Raw genomic sequence first — 12,923 nt, 5'->3', positions numbered from 1 at the left:
TAGAAAAAAAAAATCTGAGGGAAAGAAAACGAAGACTGTCCAGAATTCCTACAGAACAGTAAGTACTTTAAATGAGACAACAATTATACTTGAGTTTCTATAAAATAGGAAGACCGTACAAATATCTTTAATAGAAATATTCACCTTTCTACTTTCTAAGATAAGAAACTAACATACTAAGCAAGTGAAGCTGTCTGAAACTCAATTTCATTTCACTGCAAATCCTTTATCCTATAATCCTCTTGGATAAGAGACCAGGGGTAATCCTTGTGATACATGTATGTGGCAGGAAATGTTTATGTTGATTTCATCACTTTTTTTTACTAGCATCATATCATTTTAAATTCTATTGAAGAAAAAAAGCAGTAAGTAAAATTTAATCAAAGCACCTTGCATTCTCTGTATGTGATACAAATTTTTTTCACGTTGAACGAAATTTTACGCAGAATCAGTATGCTTGATTTGTTTATAGTCATTAAATTAGAATTATTTTAACATGACAACCATCTGCAGGCTTTAAAACTTACAGCTTAATCTCATTAGATTTCTTTCCAACCTACTCACAACTTAATTATGACCTGTATTTCCTTACATAGCCATTATTTGACGGTGCTAATTGCTTTCCTAAATATGTTTCTATGAAACAAAATTAAGTGTATTCTTGATCTCATTCTTTCTGGTAGAATTAGTAACATTATAGTGATTTTCTAGATGTAGAAATTCTGAATAGGTGAATGTCAACAAATAATCAAATAAATACAGGAAAGCAAAATCCACTCTGACCCATGTTACATCGCTTTTAATAAGACCACTTAAAGTAAAATGTAGTGAATTAACAAAATGATAGATCTCTATCTCGATATATATCAAAATAAAGTTTAATAGAAAGGATGTACATGTGATATAAAAAAGAAATTCATAAATAACTTTTCTAGGATATATACAAATTACACTTATGTAATCAAATTTTCTAGCACCTAAAAGACTTTAGTGCATGAATCATATCTTAATTCTAAATGATTAAATCTAGTCAGGATGATGATGACCTAAATGTAATTTGTCTTAAATCTAGTTTCTTCCTTTTTGAAGTGTGAGAGGAGCAGGGAGAGAGAAGGATTTTATCCCTGTGATGCCTCACTTTACACAAAACACATCACCTCACTTTTGGCTGTGGTTATTTATGGATGGCTATAGACTTTCTGCTTTAAAGTCAGATATTTATAAAAATTCATACTTCAAAACTTTCAAAAACTGTTTCTCGATTTAAACAATCAACTCCAAATATGTGAACTGCTCATTTGAGGTGGCAGAACGTGTTTACAAACACGTTCTGGGTATAAGTAGGCTAATTAAAGAATCAGGTTTTACTATCATGTAAAAAAAAATTGCTCATTTAATTTTCACATCTTGCAATTCACTCAAATTAGCAGTTTCTTTATGACGTCTCCCCCCGCCTCCCCCAACATCTTACTGACCAAAGTGTCAGCCGAGTCACTCAGCCAAAACATAGCAACACCTGGCAGTCGTCCCACAGGAGTCAAGCCTCTCTTGAAATTTTGTTTTGTTGTTTTGATATATATTTCCAGTTTTTAAGCATAATTTCAATTTGTACATTACTGTACATTACTCATTGGGGAAAAGGTTGAAGTTTTAAATGACAGAAGCATACATATTTGTTTTAAGGTCTTTCTATAAGAGCCAGATAGTATCTACCCTAGCTTCTCACAGCTTCTTAGTCATTTTATCATAATTTTATTGTGGAAATCCGTCAGTGGCTTTTTATCTGATCTGACTTATCTGTAACTTACTTGGTCTGTTTATCCAGTGTGGCTTATAGAAGTTATTTAATTTGAATTGTAGTTTTCATAATTTTATTGAAATAGGGTTTATAGCATATTTTGGTGTGAATTGATTTAAGTGATGAGATCTGCTTATTTGGAATACTCTTAAAAAAAAAAAAAAAAAACCACTCTACATGTTTCCAAGAAAGAAATACTGCCTTTTCTTGGTGAATTTTTAGTTTGGGTCAGTTTTTCCTTTCAGGTTTTAATTGCCTTTTATTTAACAACTACATGCTAAAGGACTCATAAGTAACTGTAAGGAAAAAAATGACTCAATTTGAGCCTGAATAATAAAAAGGAATAGTTTTTTTTTTTTTTTTTACTTAATAAAATATTTATGAGGAGAAGTGCTCTGAATTAAAATGGTGTAGTCAAAATGTGTCTTAATACATATCTTAATCTCTAAAGAGTTCATGCATTAGGGAGTCAGTACATGGAATAAAGCATGATACATGGTGAAGACATTGGATTATACAGTGACTGTTTTTCTTGTCTTCATCTATAGAATATACAATTGTACTATAAGCCCAGGGCTAATAAATCAACTCTTATAATTCCTATTTGAATCAAATCTTACAAATGAAAGACGTCTAACAGAGGAAAGCCACACAAACCTCTTATAATTTTACTTCAAAGTCCATAGCTTAAGAGTGATTTGGTAATTGATTAAAATATTAATAGAGATCGTTAGAGCCCAATGCACTTATATTTCACAAAAACATTTTGTGCTTAAGAAAGAAAGGAGAAATAAGGAAAGAGGGCCATTAGAGATTGAATTTTATATTAATAATTTTCCTCTCAACTGCTGAACACTTAGTGGTACTTTCAAGAACTCCATGGGTCAATCAGGTCTTTATTGACTCTAAACAGACTGGAAAAAAAATAATTACAAAGACGATGCATTAAAAAAAATCATATGCTCAGGCATGCTTCTTGGAAACTAGGCACATTATCCTAGATTTGCTAAACCTTTTTAAATACCACTGGGAGTTCGTGTTCTCACTCATCGCATGACTACTGTTGACATTCTTGCTTCCCTGGCACACCAAATAAAGTAAGAAGTTTTTAGTAAGAAAGGTCCTAACTGGGAAAGAGCTTGTGATTCATTAGAGAACAGACATTATTTGTAACTGCCCCTCACAAATTTCAACTAGTCAAACCACTCTTTATAATCAGAAAGTACAGACGTGTTTGTGTGTAATATCTAATAGTACAGAGCTAGGGAAAAAATTGTCTATAAAATAAGATATTAGGCCAAATAGATATTACCTCCCCTAATATCCTCATTTATAGAGGGACAGAGAAGACAAGTCATTTATCCAAGCTCTTGTATCTAATAACAGAATCAGGAAAAATTTCTGGCTTTGTTAACCACCCACTATTTTTTCCTGTGCGTCCTATTAACGGAAAGCATTTATACAGGAACTGAGGGTCTCAGATTGCTTCAAGGAGCCTCTTCTCAAATTTTACACTTCCTTCAACCAAAACTCTAATGAAATTTTATATAAATAACTGCTTACTCTCTACCTGCCTAAAATTTTACCTTGATATAGCTCATTAGGATGACGTTCACCGTGGAAAGGATTATACGTATACAGAGGGGGAAATTAGAAAATCGGAGTTTGAATCTTGACTTCATCCAGCTCCCCCTCGCGTAGTGGAAAGCCCTGGGGGAAGTGATGACACTCAAGATTACACAGCTAGATTACTACTGGATAATAATACACACACATAATCTACCGTCAGCGACAGTTAAGCAATTACCTCTTTGATTCTCTATTTTTTAATCTGGATAATGAAAAAATAAATAAATCTGCCCAGTCTACTTCCCAAGACTCGATCTAATTAGATGTATGGGTATCGCTGCAAAGAGGCCTAATTATAAATTTTGGTTATTACATTGTTGCATAAGACTTTACACTGTTACAAAAAAAACTTCCTTTTGTATGAAAATTTGCATTTACTATTTTGGGAACCCAATAATATCATTTGACAATAGTGTGTTACTGATGAAACCAAAATTATTGACTGACATCTGTTACAGACAATAATGACCATTGAGAAAAAAAATTCCTTTTTCCTTGAATTTATAATTTATCCTTACTCCTGATCAGCGTCTTTCTCATACAGAGACCTAAAAGAGTTCTTATACAAAAGGAAGAGATTTAGGAAAGGAAAGGGAATGTTTATTGGGCTCTTAGTTTGTGTTAGATATTCCACTTATTATACAATTAAATTTCATTTGATTATCAAAAGAACTCTTCCTATGTTATTTTGGGTTTTATAGATGATGAAAATAAGAACTGAGAGCCATATAAAGTTAGCCTAATTTAGTAAGCAGCAGAGTGAACATTTGAATTCAGTTCTGTCTGATTATCTGAGAGTGGTAACTTGAAAAGGGATAAACACTTAACTGGTCAAGGCAAAGTATTTCATTTTCCTGTGTGAATGATGACACGGTGAGAGGAGGTGGAAGGAAAGAATATATCACTTTTTGTGTCATTAGTCTATGAGGAATACTTGATGTACAAATAACACCACTTTTATCAATAAACATTAGACTGCATCCTGCCTATTTGTCCTTCAGATGCTAACATTAAACCATGGTAGGAGAGTTTAATTATTAAAGACGGCTATCTTTAGTTAGAAAAAGTAGAACCAAAACTGAAAGGAATGATATCCCTAAGTATAAAAGGTCACCTGAACAAAAAGAACTATAGTCTGCATCTTGTTTGCAAATTAATTAACAATAAAATGGATGCTTACATTATACGCTTCTTAGATTTTTATGCTTATGACATTATCTGGGCTTATTCCCTTTAAAATCCTTGTTATAACTTGGGAAATGTTTTCCTTTATTTATTCATTATTCTTTAAAGTTGCTAGTGAGTACCTACTGTATACATTGTCTCAGGTGTTGGAGATATAGGAGTGAACAAAGCACAGCCTCTGCCATCAAGTAGCTTGTAATTAATTACAAATATTGGAATGTCTGTTTTATAAAGAGAATAATACTTACACTTAACGGTAATCTAAGATACTCATCTGAATAACTGTGCTCAGAATCATTTCATGTCTTCATTTACCAAATGATTGAGAATTCTGTGGCTTTCTTTGGGACAGTTGGGTAAGATGGGTTTCCCACAATTGTTATTTTTCATGATAAAGCAAAGCTAAACCACATTTCTTGACTTGGGGCATTTCCTAGAATGCTAAAGAAGGAGTCTTCTACATAGAAAACAAGCTGTGGTTACCAGGGGGTAAAGAGAAGGGAGAGAGAGAGAGAGATTAGGAGTTTCGGATTAATAGATACATATTACAGTGTGTAAAACAGATAAACCACAAGGAGTTACAATATAGCACAGGGAACTATATTGTTTCTTGTAATGAGCTGTAATGGAAAAGAATCTGCAAATATACATATATATATGTATATGTATAACTGAATCCTTTTGCTGTACACCTGAAACACTGTAAATCAACTACACTTCAGTAAAAAAATAAGAAGAATTAAAAAATAAATAAACGGGGTAAAAAGGAGCCTTCTATAAATGTACTGTAGCATCGTAGTTGGCTCTTGAAACTCACTCTGTGTTCAGATCCCAACTCTACCGTTTATTAGCTGTGGGATTTCGGGCAATTTAGGAGACCTCAGGATTGCAGGTACTACATTAAAGTTAGCTGTTATAATTATTCAGCAGAATTCAGAACACTTTTTATCTCTAGAAACATGAGTCTTTGATTTGGATGCTCTCATCAGAAGTAGTCTTCATTTGTTCCTGAAAACTTTACCGTCTTTCATGACTCCGAGATATAATGTACCATTACAAAAGAGAATAAGGGGAAATGCTTTAAAACCAGCAGTATGGTTTTAAAGATATCATGTGAAGTTCTAAAGTTAGTCAGACTGTCTTTAATGTATTAAAATGAAGACGATAAGTCCTATTTTATAGGTTTCACATTAGAATTCCAATACATGCTTATTAAGTGTTTATTATAGGAGTTAATTAATATGGTAAGTTCAGGAAATAATTTTGTTGTTACATTAATTTAAAAAAAAATGGAAAAAAAGTTAAAGTATTGTCAGTTTACAATGTTGTGTCAATTTCTGGTGTACAGCATAATGCTTCAGTCATACATGAACATACATATATTCCTTTTCATATGCTTTTTCATTATAGGTTACCAAAAGATATTGAGTATAGTTCCCTGTGCTATATAGAAGAAACTTGTCTATCTATTTTATATTTATATTTGTTAGGATCTACAAATCTCGAACTTCCAATTTATCCTTTCCCACCCTCTTCCTCCGCTGGTAACCATAAGTTTGTTTTCTAGGTCTGTGAGTCTGTTTCTGTTTTGTAAATAAGTTTGTCTTTTTTTAGATTCCACACTTAAGTGATATCATATGGTGTTTTTCTTTCTCTTTCTGGCTTACTTCACTTAGAATGACCTTAGCTATGAAAGATATCTTTGTGATATTAAAAGGGCATTCTTTTAAAATTAGAAAACACAGAGAAGTCTGGAAGGAAAGTATGAAGGAAAAAGAGAAGTGAAGGCTGGCTAGAAATGCTGAATGCAGGATGAAGTTTGGTTTTGATACAGTAACAGTCCGCCAGGAGCCCTCTCCCTTCTTAAAGCGAATGCTGCCAAAATTAGAACAGGGCAATAGCATGACTTCCCTTTCTGAGAGGTCAAAAATAAGACTAGGGACATTTTGACAGTCATTTTGACAGTCTTCATGGTTCTACAAGTAAGCTGAATCAGTATGTATCGTGATGTCTAGGGTACCAAAGAGAATTTCTAGCCTACCATGAAATGCCTGCCTTTGGAGTCACAAATGGGGTCATTTTCTCCAGAGATGATAAACCTATCCAAGCTGCAGGCTGAGCAGATTCCAGAAGTAAATTATACACAACATACGTTATTCCATGCACCATTGTAAGGACCGAGTTATGCCACTGCACGGCAAAAAGATATACTCTCCTTTGAAAAAGGTTACATAAAATGTTACATGCAATACCTGAAACTGAAGTCACAGAACTACTCTTTCATCCAGTAAATCTTAGACCACAAAATTTCTTATTTTGCTGCTTTTCCACCCATAGTAAGGAATTGAGTTTCTCCTCATTTTAGTACTTCAGTTATTTTCTGTTAATAAATTTTTTTATCTATCATTTCACTTTGCTTTACTGTTTAAGTCATTCTTTTGCAAATATCCTAAAAATCCCTTCCTAATACTGACATGGAATATAAATACCACCACCACTCTCCCTTTTCATGTCAAGTCCTGTTTATGCTAAGTATCTTTTTCCTCTTTTCCTTAAAATTTAATCCTGACATAGGCTACAATTTTATTTCTTTCCCATCCTGAAATATGAAAAATCTGGTTCAACATATGCTCCATTGTACATTTGCGCAATTTATGTCTCCTGTTCTCATGGTTAAGATGAATTGCTTAACCCCACTATTGTTTTTATTTTTCCATTTTCAAAAAGAATCCTGGCAATGCCTGTGTTGATAATGTGGTAAAAAATGTTTCAGCCTGAAGAAATAAAGTCACTAAACAAATGCTCAAAATGCATTGGTTTGCTCGCTCAGTGACCCCCCCCAATATGGTATTATATGACTTTTCAACAGTCTGAAATGTAAGAAATAATTCTTAGCAGTTTTGCCAGTTGCTTAGGGTTTTTGCTTCTCCATTGTATGTTGGCATGTAGCACTGACACATTTGCTTTAACACCGCCAGGGAAGTTATTTATTTTTTATTAGGTATATACTATTTGAACATTATTTAGCCTTGAATTTTCCTTCTCTTTTGTACTTTAAAATACCCTTTTCTTATTTTAGGGAAGTTTTTCATCATGGCCCCCCAGCTATGTCTTAAAGCATTTTATATGTGATAGCATTTATAATACTACTGTATTCTAGAATGCAAGATTTTTTTTATTTACCTGGATGATGCCTATTAACATAATTCTAGAAAAGATGGGTTTGCATATTTGTGTAAGTATTCATACGTTCATTGTTTCCAATTATGAAAAGATTTGAATAATTGTCAATATATTTTACAAAAGGCAAACCCAAATTTGTTATTGAGTCAGCGTAAAAAAAAATGGAGAAAATGCAGGCAGTTCCCAACCTGTGAAAGCTATGTAATGAAATTCATTTTAAGATGTTTTTTATTACACAAGGTGAATATTCACCCAGAGTGGTTGCACAAACAGACCCATGAAAACACACGGTCTGTTGCTGAACCACATATTTCCCGCACTGGGACTGGGGACAGGATGATGAGTGAGGCGGGTGGGAGGCAGGAGCCAAGTGTTTCTCCATTTCTTCTGACACTCATTCGACCCTGCCCCAAATCTGAAAAATCAGCAAAGCTGGCTTTCGACACCGCCACACTTCTTTCTACCTTTGCCTTTTTTCCTGATAAGATTCTGCTTCTCATCTGACATTCTCCAGCTGCCTTTTCTTTAAAGTGGTTTCGGCTTCAAATCCCTTAACCCCACTTTGCTCTGGATCAGAATGCATCCATGCGGCTGGCACAGGGGAACGTCTAAGGAAAGGAGAACCAGGTCACAGTACTCACACCAGCCCTGCATTCTCTCTGCTCCCTCACCCCCTACACACGCACAGTTGTCAGCCCAAGTAAGCAAGTGACATAAGGGATTTGACGCAGTGTGGGGTCCTGCAGTGACGAACTGAGGTAGGGTGGGTGGCAATATTTGGGGACAGGCACCGCAAGCCCTGGAGGGAGCATCCTGCACGGCTCTTGATGTCAGCCTTTCTCTCTGACCCTCCACTTAAGAGCCCAGGATCTCTCTCCAAGTTTTCCCAGGGGCTCTCGCAAAGCTTGTCAACAAAGAGTAGTCGGCAGAAATTAACTGTGCTTTTTTCTCCTGTAATGTGTAACTTAATTAAAGTAAATGCTTAAATATTATTCGTCTACTATTTAACACCTAAAATTTCTTTGTGATATGCAAAATATACAAGCAGTCAATTCATGACGTAAATACTTAAGTGCCCTCTCGACGTGGAGGAAGCTGTTTTCTTTGTACCATTGCCGTCGTCAGGTCAGGCTGCGAGAGTAAATCATCCTAGGCTGAGGGTGGCTTATCGACAACATGATGTACTTCTCATAGTTCTGGAGGCTGGGAGCCTGAGATCAGGATGCTAGGATGGTCACGCCCTGGTGGAGCCCTCTTCCAATGACAGACTGCTCATCACAGCCTCACGTGGCAGAGAGAGGGCAAGAGAGCTCTGCAGAGCCCTTTTCTAAGGGACTAATCCCACTCATGAGGAGGGCTCCACCCTCATGTCCCAATCATCCCCCAAAGGTTCCGCCCCCTAATACCAGAACATTGGGCATTAGGATTTTGACGTGTGAATGTTTGCGGGGACGTGAACTTTCAGTCCATCGCAACCCTCTCGACCACCCATTCTCTTGGACAATGTGGATCGAGGAAATAATACTTCAATTTTCATTTTCAATTTCTATCATAACTCTGGATGTAAATAGTTATGTTTTCAAGAATACTAGTAATGACCAAAGGCTGTGTTCTTCCTGTGCTGGTGTCAACAGTTATGGAAGTGACACAGTGAGGCCGAGCCAGCCTGCTGGTCCTCATTGCACCAGGCTGTTAGGCAGCCCCAGCCAGCCGGTGCCTCTGCCCTAGGACTCGACAGCTGAGGTGGTCACTGCGAAACTGAACGTTTACTCCCTCCTGAGCGCCTTCTGTATAATTTCCCTGTGAAGTTTGTATTCATATCCATATTTCATAAATGAGGAGACAGAGTCTGAGGAGCAAGCTAACTTTCTCAATGTCGCATAGCTAATGATTTTTTTGAGCCAGATGCAGACCTGAGTTACATAATGCCGAGACCTGTTCTCTTAGGCACACAAATTTCAGACTTACCCCGGAGCGATGTTGGAAGAGTTTCTCTATGAGAGGGTGAACTCCCTGGGCGTGGTATGCACATCATCTCTGTATCCCAGACCCTGGCACAGAGTAGGCGCGTAGTGCTGGTTGAACTAAAGACATGACCTGTTTTAACCAGATCTATCCTAGTGCTGGCTGTATTGAAAACTTTCTTTTCTCTCATTTTTTTCCCACTAAAGTTAGATTCATCCATATACTCAAATACCCCATTCCAGTAAGCTCTTATTTTCAAGAGTTGTGTTCTTTAGCCCTAGACAGATCTATAATTTATTTTGACCCTTTAAAATTGTGATAAAATATTCATAGCATAAAATTGACTGTTTTATCCATTTTTAAGTGTACAGTTCAGTAGTGTTAAGTACATCCGCACTGTTGTACAGACGGCATCACCATGCACCTCCAGAACTTTTTCATCTTCCCAAACTGAAGCTTCGTATCCATTAAACAATTACACCTCGTTCCCTCTCTCCACAGCCCCTGGACATCACCATTCTGCTTTCTGTCTCTAGGAATTTGACTACTGTCAGTATCTCACATGAGGGGAATCATACAGTATTTTTGTCCTTCTGTGTCTGACTGATTTCACTTAGCATAATGTCTTCGAGGTCCATCCATGTTACAGCATGGGTCAGAATTTTTATCCTTCTTAAGCTCGAATAATATATTCCATTGTATGTATAGGCTACATTTTTTTATCCACTTATTCTATAATTTATTGAATAATGTAGTTTTCCAATGTGGAATTTTTTTGCGGTTTCCTAACTTCAGATGCAAAGATAGAAATGCAATGAGACTGTGACTTCCAGGACGGCTCTCTTTTTATCTCATAAATGCTAAAATTAATCACAGAAAGCCAGTTGAGTATAGGCAATCAGCCATAGAAATAGATGAGTTTAAGATAATTAGGGCATATGAGTCATAAATATGCCATATTTTAACTTCTCTGACTAGAATTAGCCAGTCTTCAGTCTGATTGTCTGATGTTTTTGTACATTAGCTTTTCTTTAGGAGATTTGAGAAGCTAGGGGTATTTTTAAATTGCCATTTCTCTAAACGTAAATAGAATAGTAAGAAGAGGATTGTTGATTCAGAAAAGGAATGCGAATTTATAGCCTTCAACTTCTCTAATACTACCATTTAATTTCCAATCTGTGTGTTATGGAATATTGTTCAAGAATTACTGGATGAATCTTAAATCAGTAAGATATCATCTATTTTTTTCATTCCTCCATGTTTTCAACAAACATCCCTTATGTGCTTATTAATTTTATAGCTAGCATTTACTGAACGCAAGATACACACATATATGTATTGTATCTGTACACATCTAATAGACAAGCTTTATCACCATTTTTACAGATGAGGAAGCTGATCATCAGAAAGGCTAAGTGATTTTTATAGCTAATAAATGACAGAGTTGGAATTCTAGGTGGTGTTATATGCAAGGCAAGACACCATCTCTGCCCTGGAGTAATTCACATTATAGTGGAATGGATACATTCTAAAATTAGGTATAACATAATAGTACAAAGATAAGAAGTATTTGGAATTCAGTTGGACGTGGGTGTACATTGCCTGAAAAACTTTACCAGTGAAAAGGCAGTTCATCCTGACCTTCTACGACTTAACTTGCATGTTGGTTTTCCACTTTGATTACTAAGGAATTTATGTAAGTACATGGTCAGGGTTAAGGCAGAATGAGATCATGAAGGTCAAGTTCAAGTGTCTGAAGTTTATCCCTAACCAGTGGGAAATCACTGTTTTAATTCGTTGTTGTTGTTAGTTTTTTTGCTGGATCTCTCATTCTGTAGAAGTCTTAGTAATAGAATAATAGTAGCAAATGAAAAAGATAAATTTGAGAAGAATAAATTTTTGCTATCTTGTGTTACTATTTTTTTTTTAATGATCTTACATTACAAAAACAAATAAAGATTAAAGTGTATGACCTTGCCTCTTGTTCAGAACCATCACACCTCTCAGGTGACCCTCAATCATACAGTCCATAAAGACATTTCGTGACTATTTTCTGACCTGTTGGGCAAGGTGCTTGCTTTAAGTTACTGTAGTGAGGAAATTTCACAGTGCTGTCATGCTTTTGGTTAATACAGTTTTGTGTTTTGCTTGGGAAAGACAATTCTGATAGCGTCCTATTGATTCAGATGTTTTCTGACAGTAGCTGCCTACCGAGTTTGCCTTCATTGACTTTTCAATGTTCTGTTACAAATAACTTGCACGTACAGTGTGATATTGAAGGGCACAGAAGGTTCCCCACTGCGCGTGAACTTGGAGCAGCCCACAGCCACAGGGGTGTGGGCTTATTATCATTCTGAAATCACCCACTTGTCCTGGGCGGTTGCCAGTTAAGAGTTGCATTTTCTATCATTCTTTTTTTCTTCTCCTTGTTTTATTTCAGACATTCCATTGTACTTCTTATTCTTTAAACTTCATTCTTAGAAAAATCCCCCAGGCCAGCTGAAACTTGAAATATAAAGTCGCAGGTGTTTTCTGTTTTTTTTTTTTTGAACACCTGGAATCCAACATAGATTAAGTTGGAGGTACTTGTTTTGTTAGTAAAATGTGTAATAATCTTTTTTTGTTTGATTCCCCCAGATCGTGGGATGGTTAGAAATGTCTGTTGTAATCATAATAAAAATATCACTTAATGACTGCCGACCATTGGCTAAGCTCTGTGCACAGGAATGTTTATATGTTATCTGTAATTTTGACAAGTCTACAAGGTAGATATCATTACCCCATTTTACAGATGAGGAAACTAAGAGTCTGAAAGGTTAAGTCCCTTGCCCAGGATAATAATAGTTGCTTCTGTCTTTCTAATTGTGCTTGATTTCTCACATATAAAATGATAGTAATGTTGTTTGGATTTGAAGACTACCTCACAGTTTGCATAGCAGTTTCAACATACAGTCCCTCTTTTAACCTCACAAAACTAGTCTCCATATTTTGTATTTCATAAAACATTGTGAGGCTCTAGGTTTGAAGTGGATTGTGGATTTCCTTGTGTTGAAATATGACTCTTTGTTAAGTTAGCATCGTTTGTAATTTTCTACCACTACTAGTTTATGTTTGTATTTTTTATCATGGGAGAAAGCAGTTGGAGAATTAACCTGCTGACATC

The 12,923-nt window shown here is 35.7% G+C and overlaps 1 protein-coding gene across 4 annotated transcripts in view; it reads left to right on the top strand.

Annotated features, from left to right (window-relative positions):
• The window catches only part of SYT1 (synaptotagmin 1), a 470,145-nt gene that overhangs the window by 163,876 nt on the left and 293,346 nt on the right, over window positions 1–12,923 (top strand). For 3 of the 4 annotated variants that reach the window (XM_014554552.2, XM_032493715.1, XM_006179095.3), the window contains one exon: window positions 4–58. The exons of the other annotated variant lie outside the window; for it this stretch is intronic. The gene's annotated coding sequence lies outside the window, so the exon portion shown is untranslated. The remainder of the gene's footprint in view (window positions 1–3; window positions 59–12,923) is intronic. 4 annotated transcript variants of the gene reach the window in all.

Source organism: Camelus ferus, chromosome 12, assembly GCF_009834535.1.
Source record: "Camelus ferus isolate YT-003-E chromosome 12, BCGSAC_Cfer_1.0, whole genome shotgun sequence".
Taxonomy (NCBI): Eukaryota; Metazoa; Chordata; class Mammalia; order Artiodactyla; family Camelidae; genus Camelus; species Camelus ferus.
The sequence above is the reverse complement of the archived record's forward strand: the minus strand, read 5'-3'. Positions and strand labels throughout refer to the sequence as shown.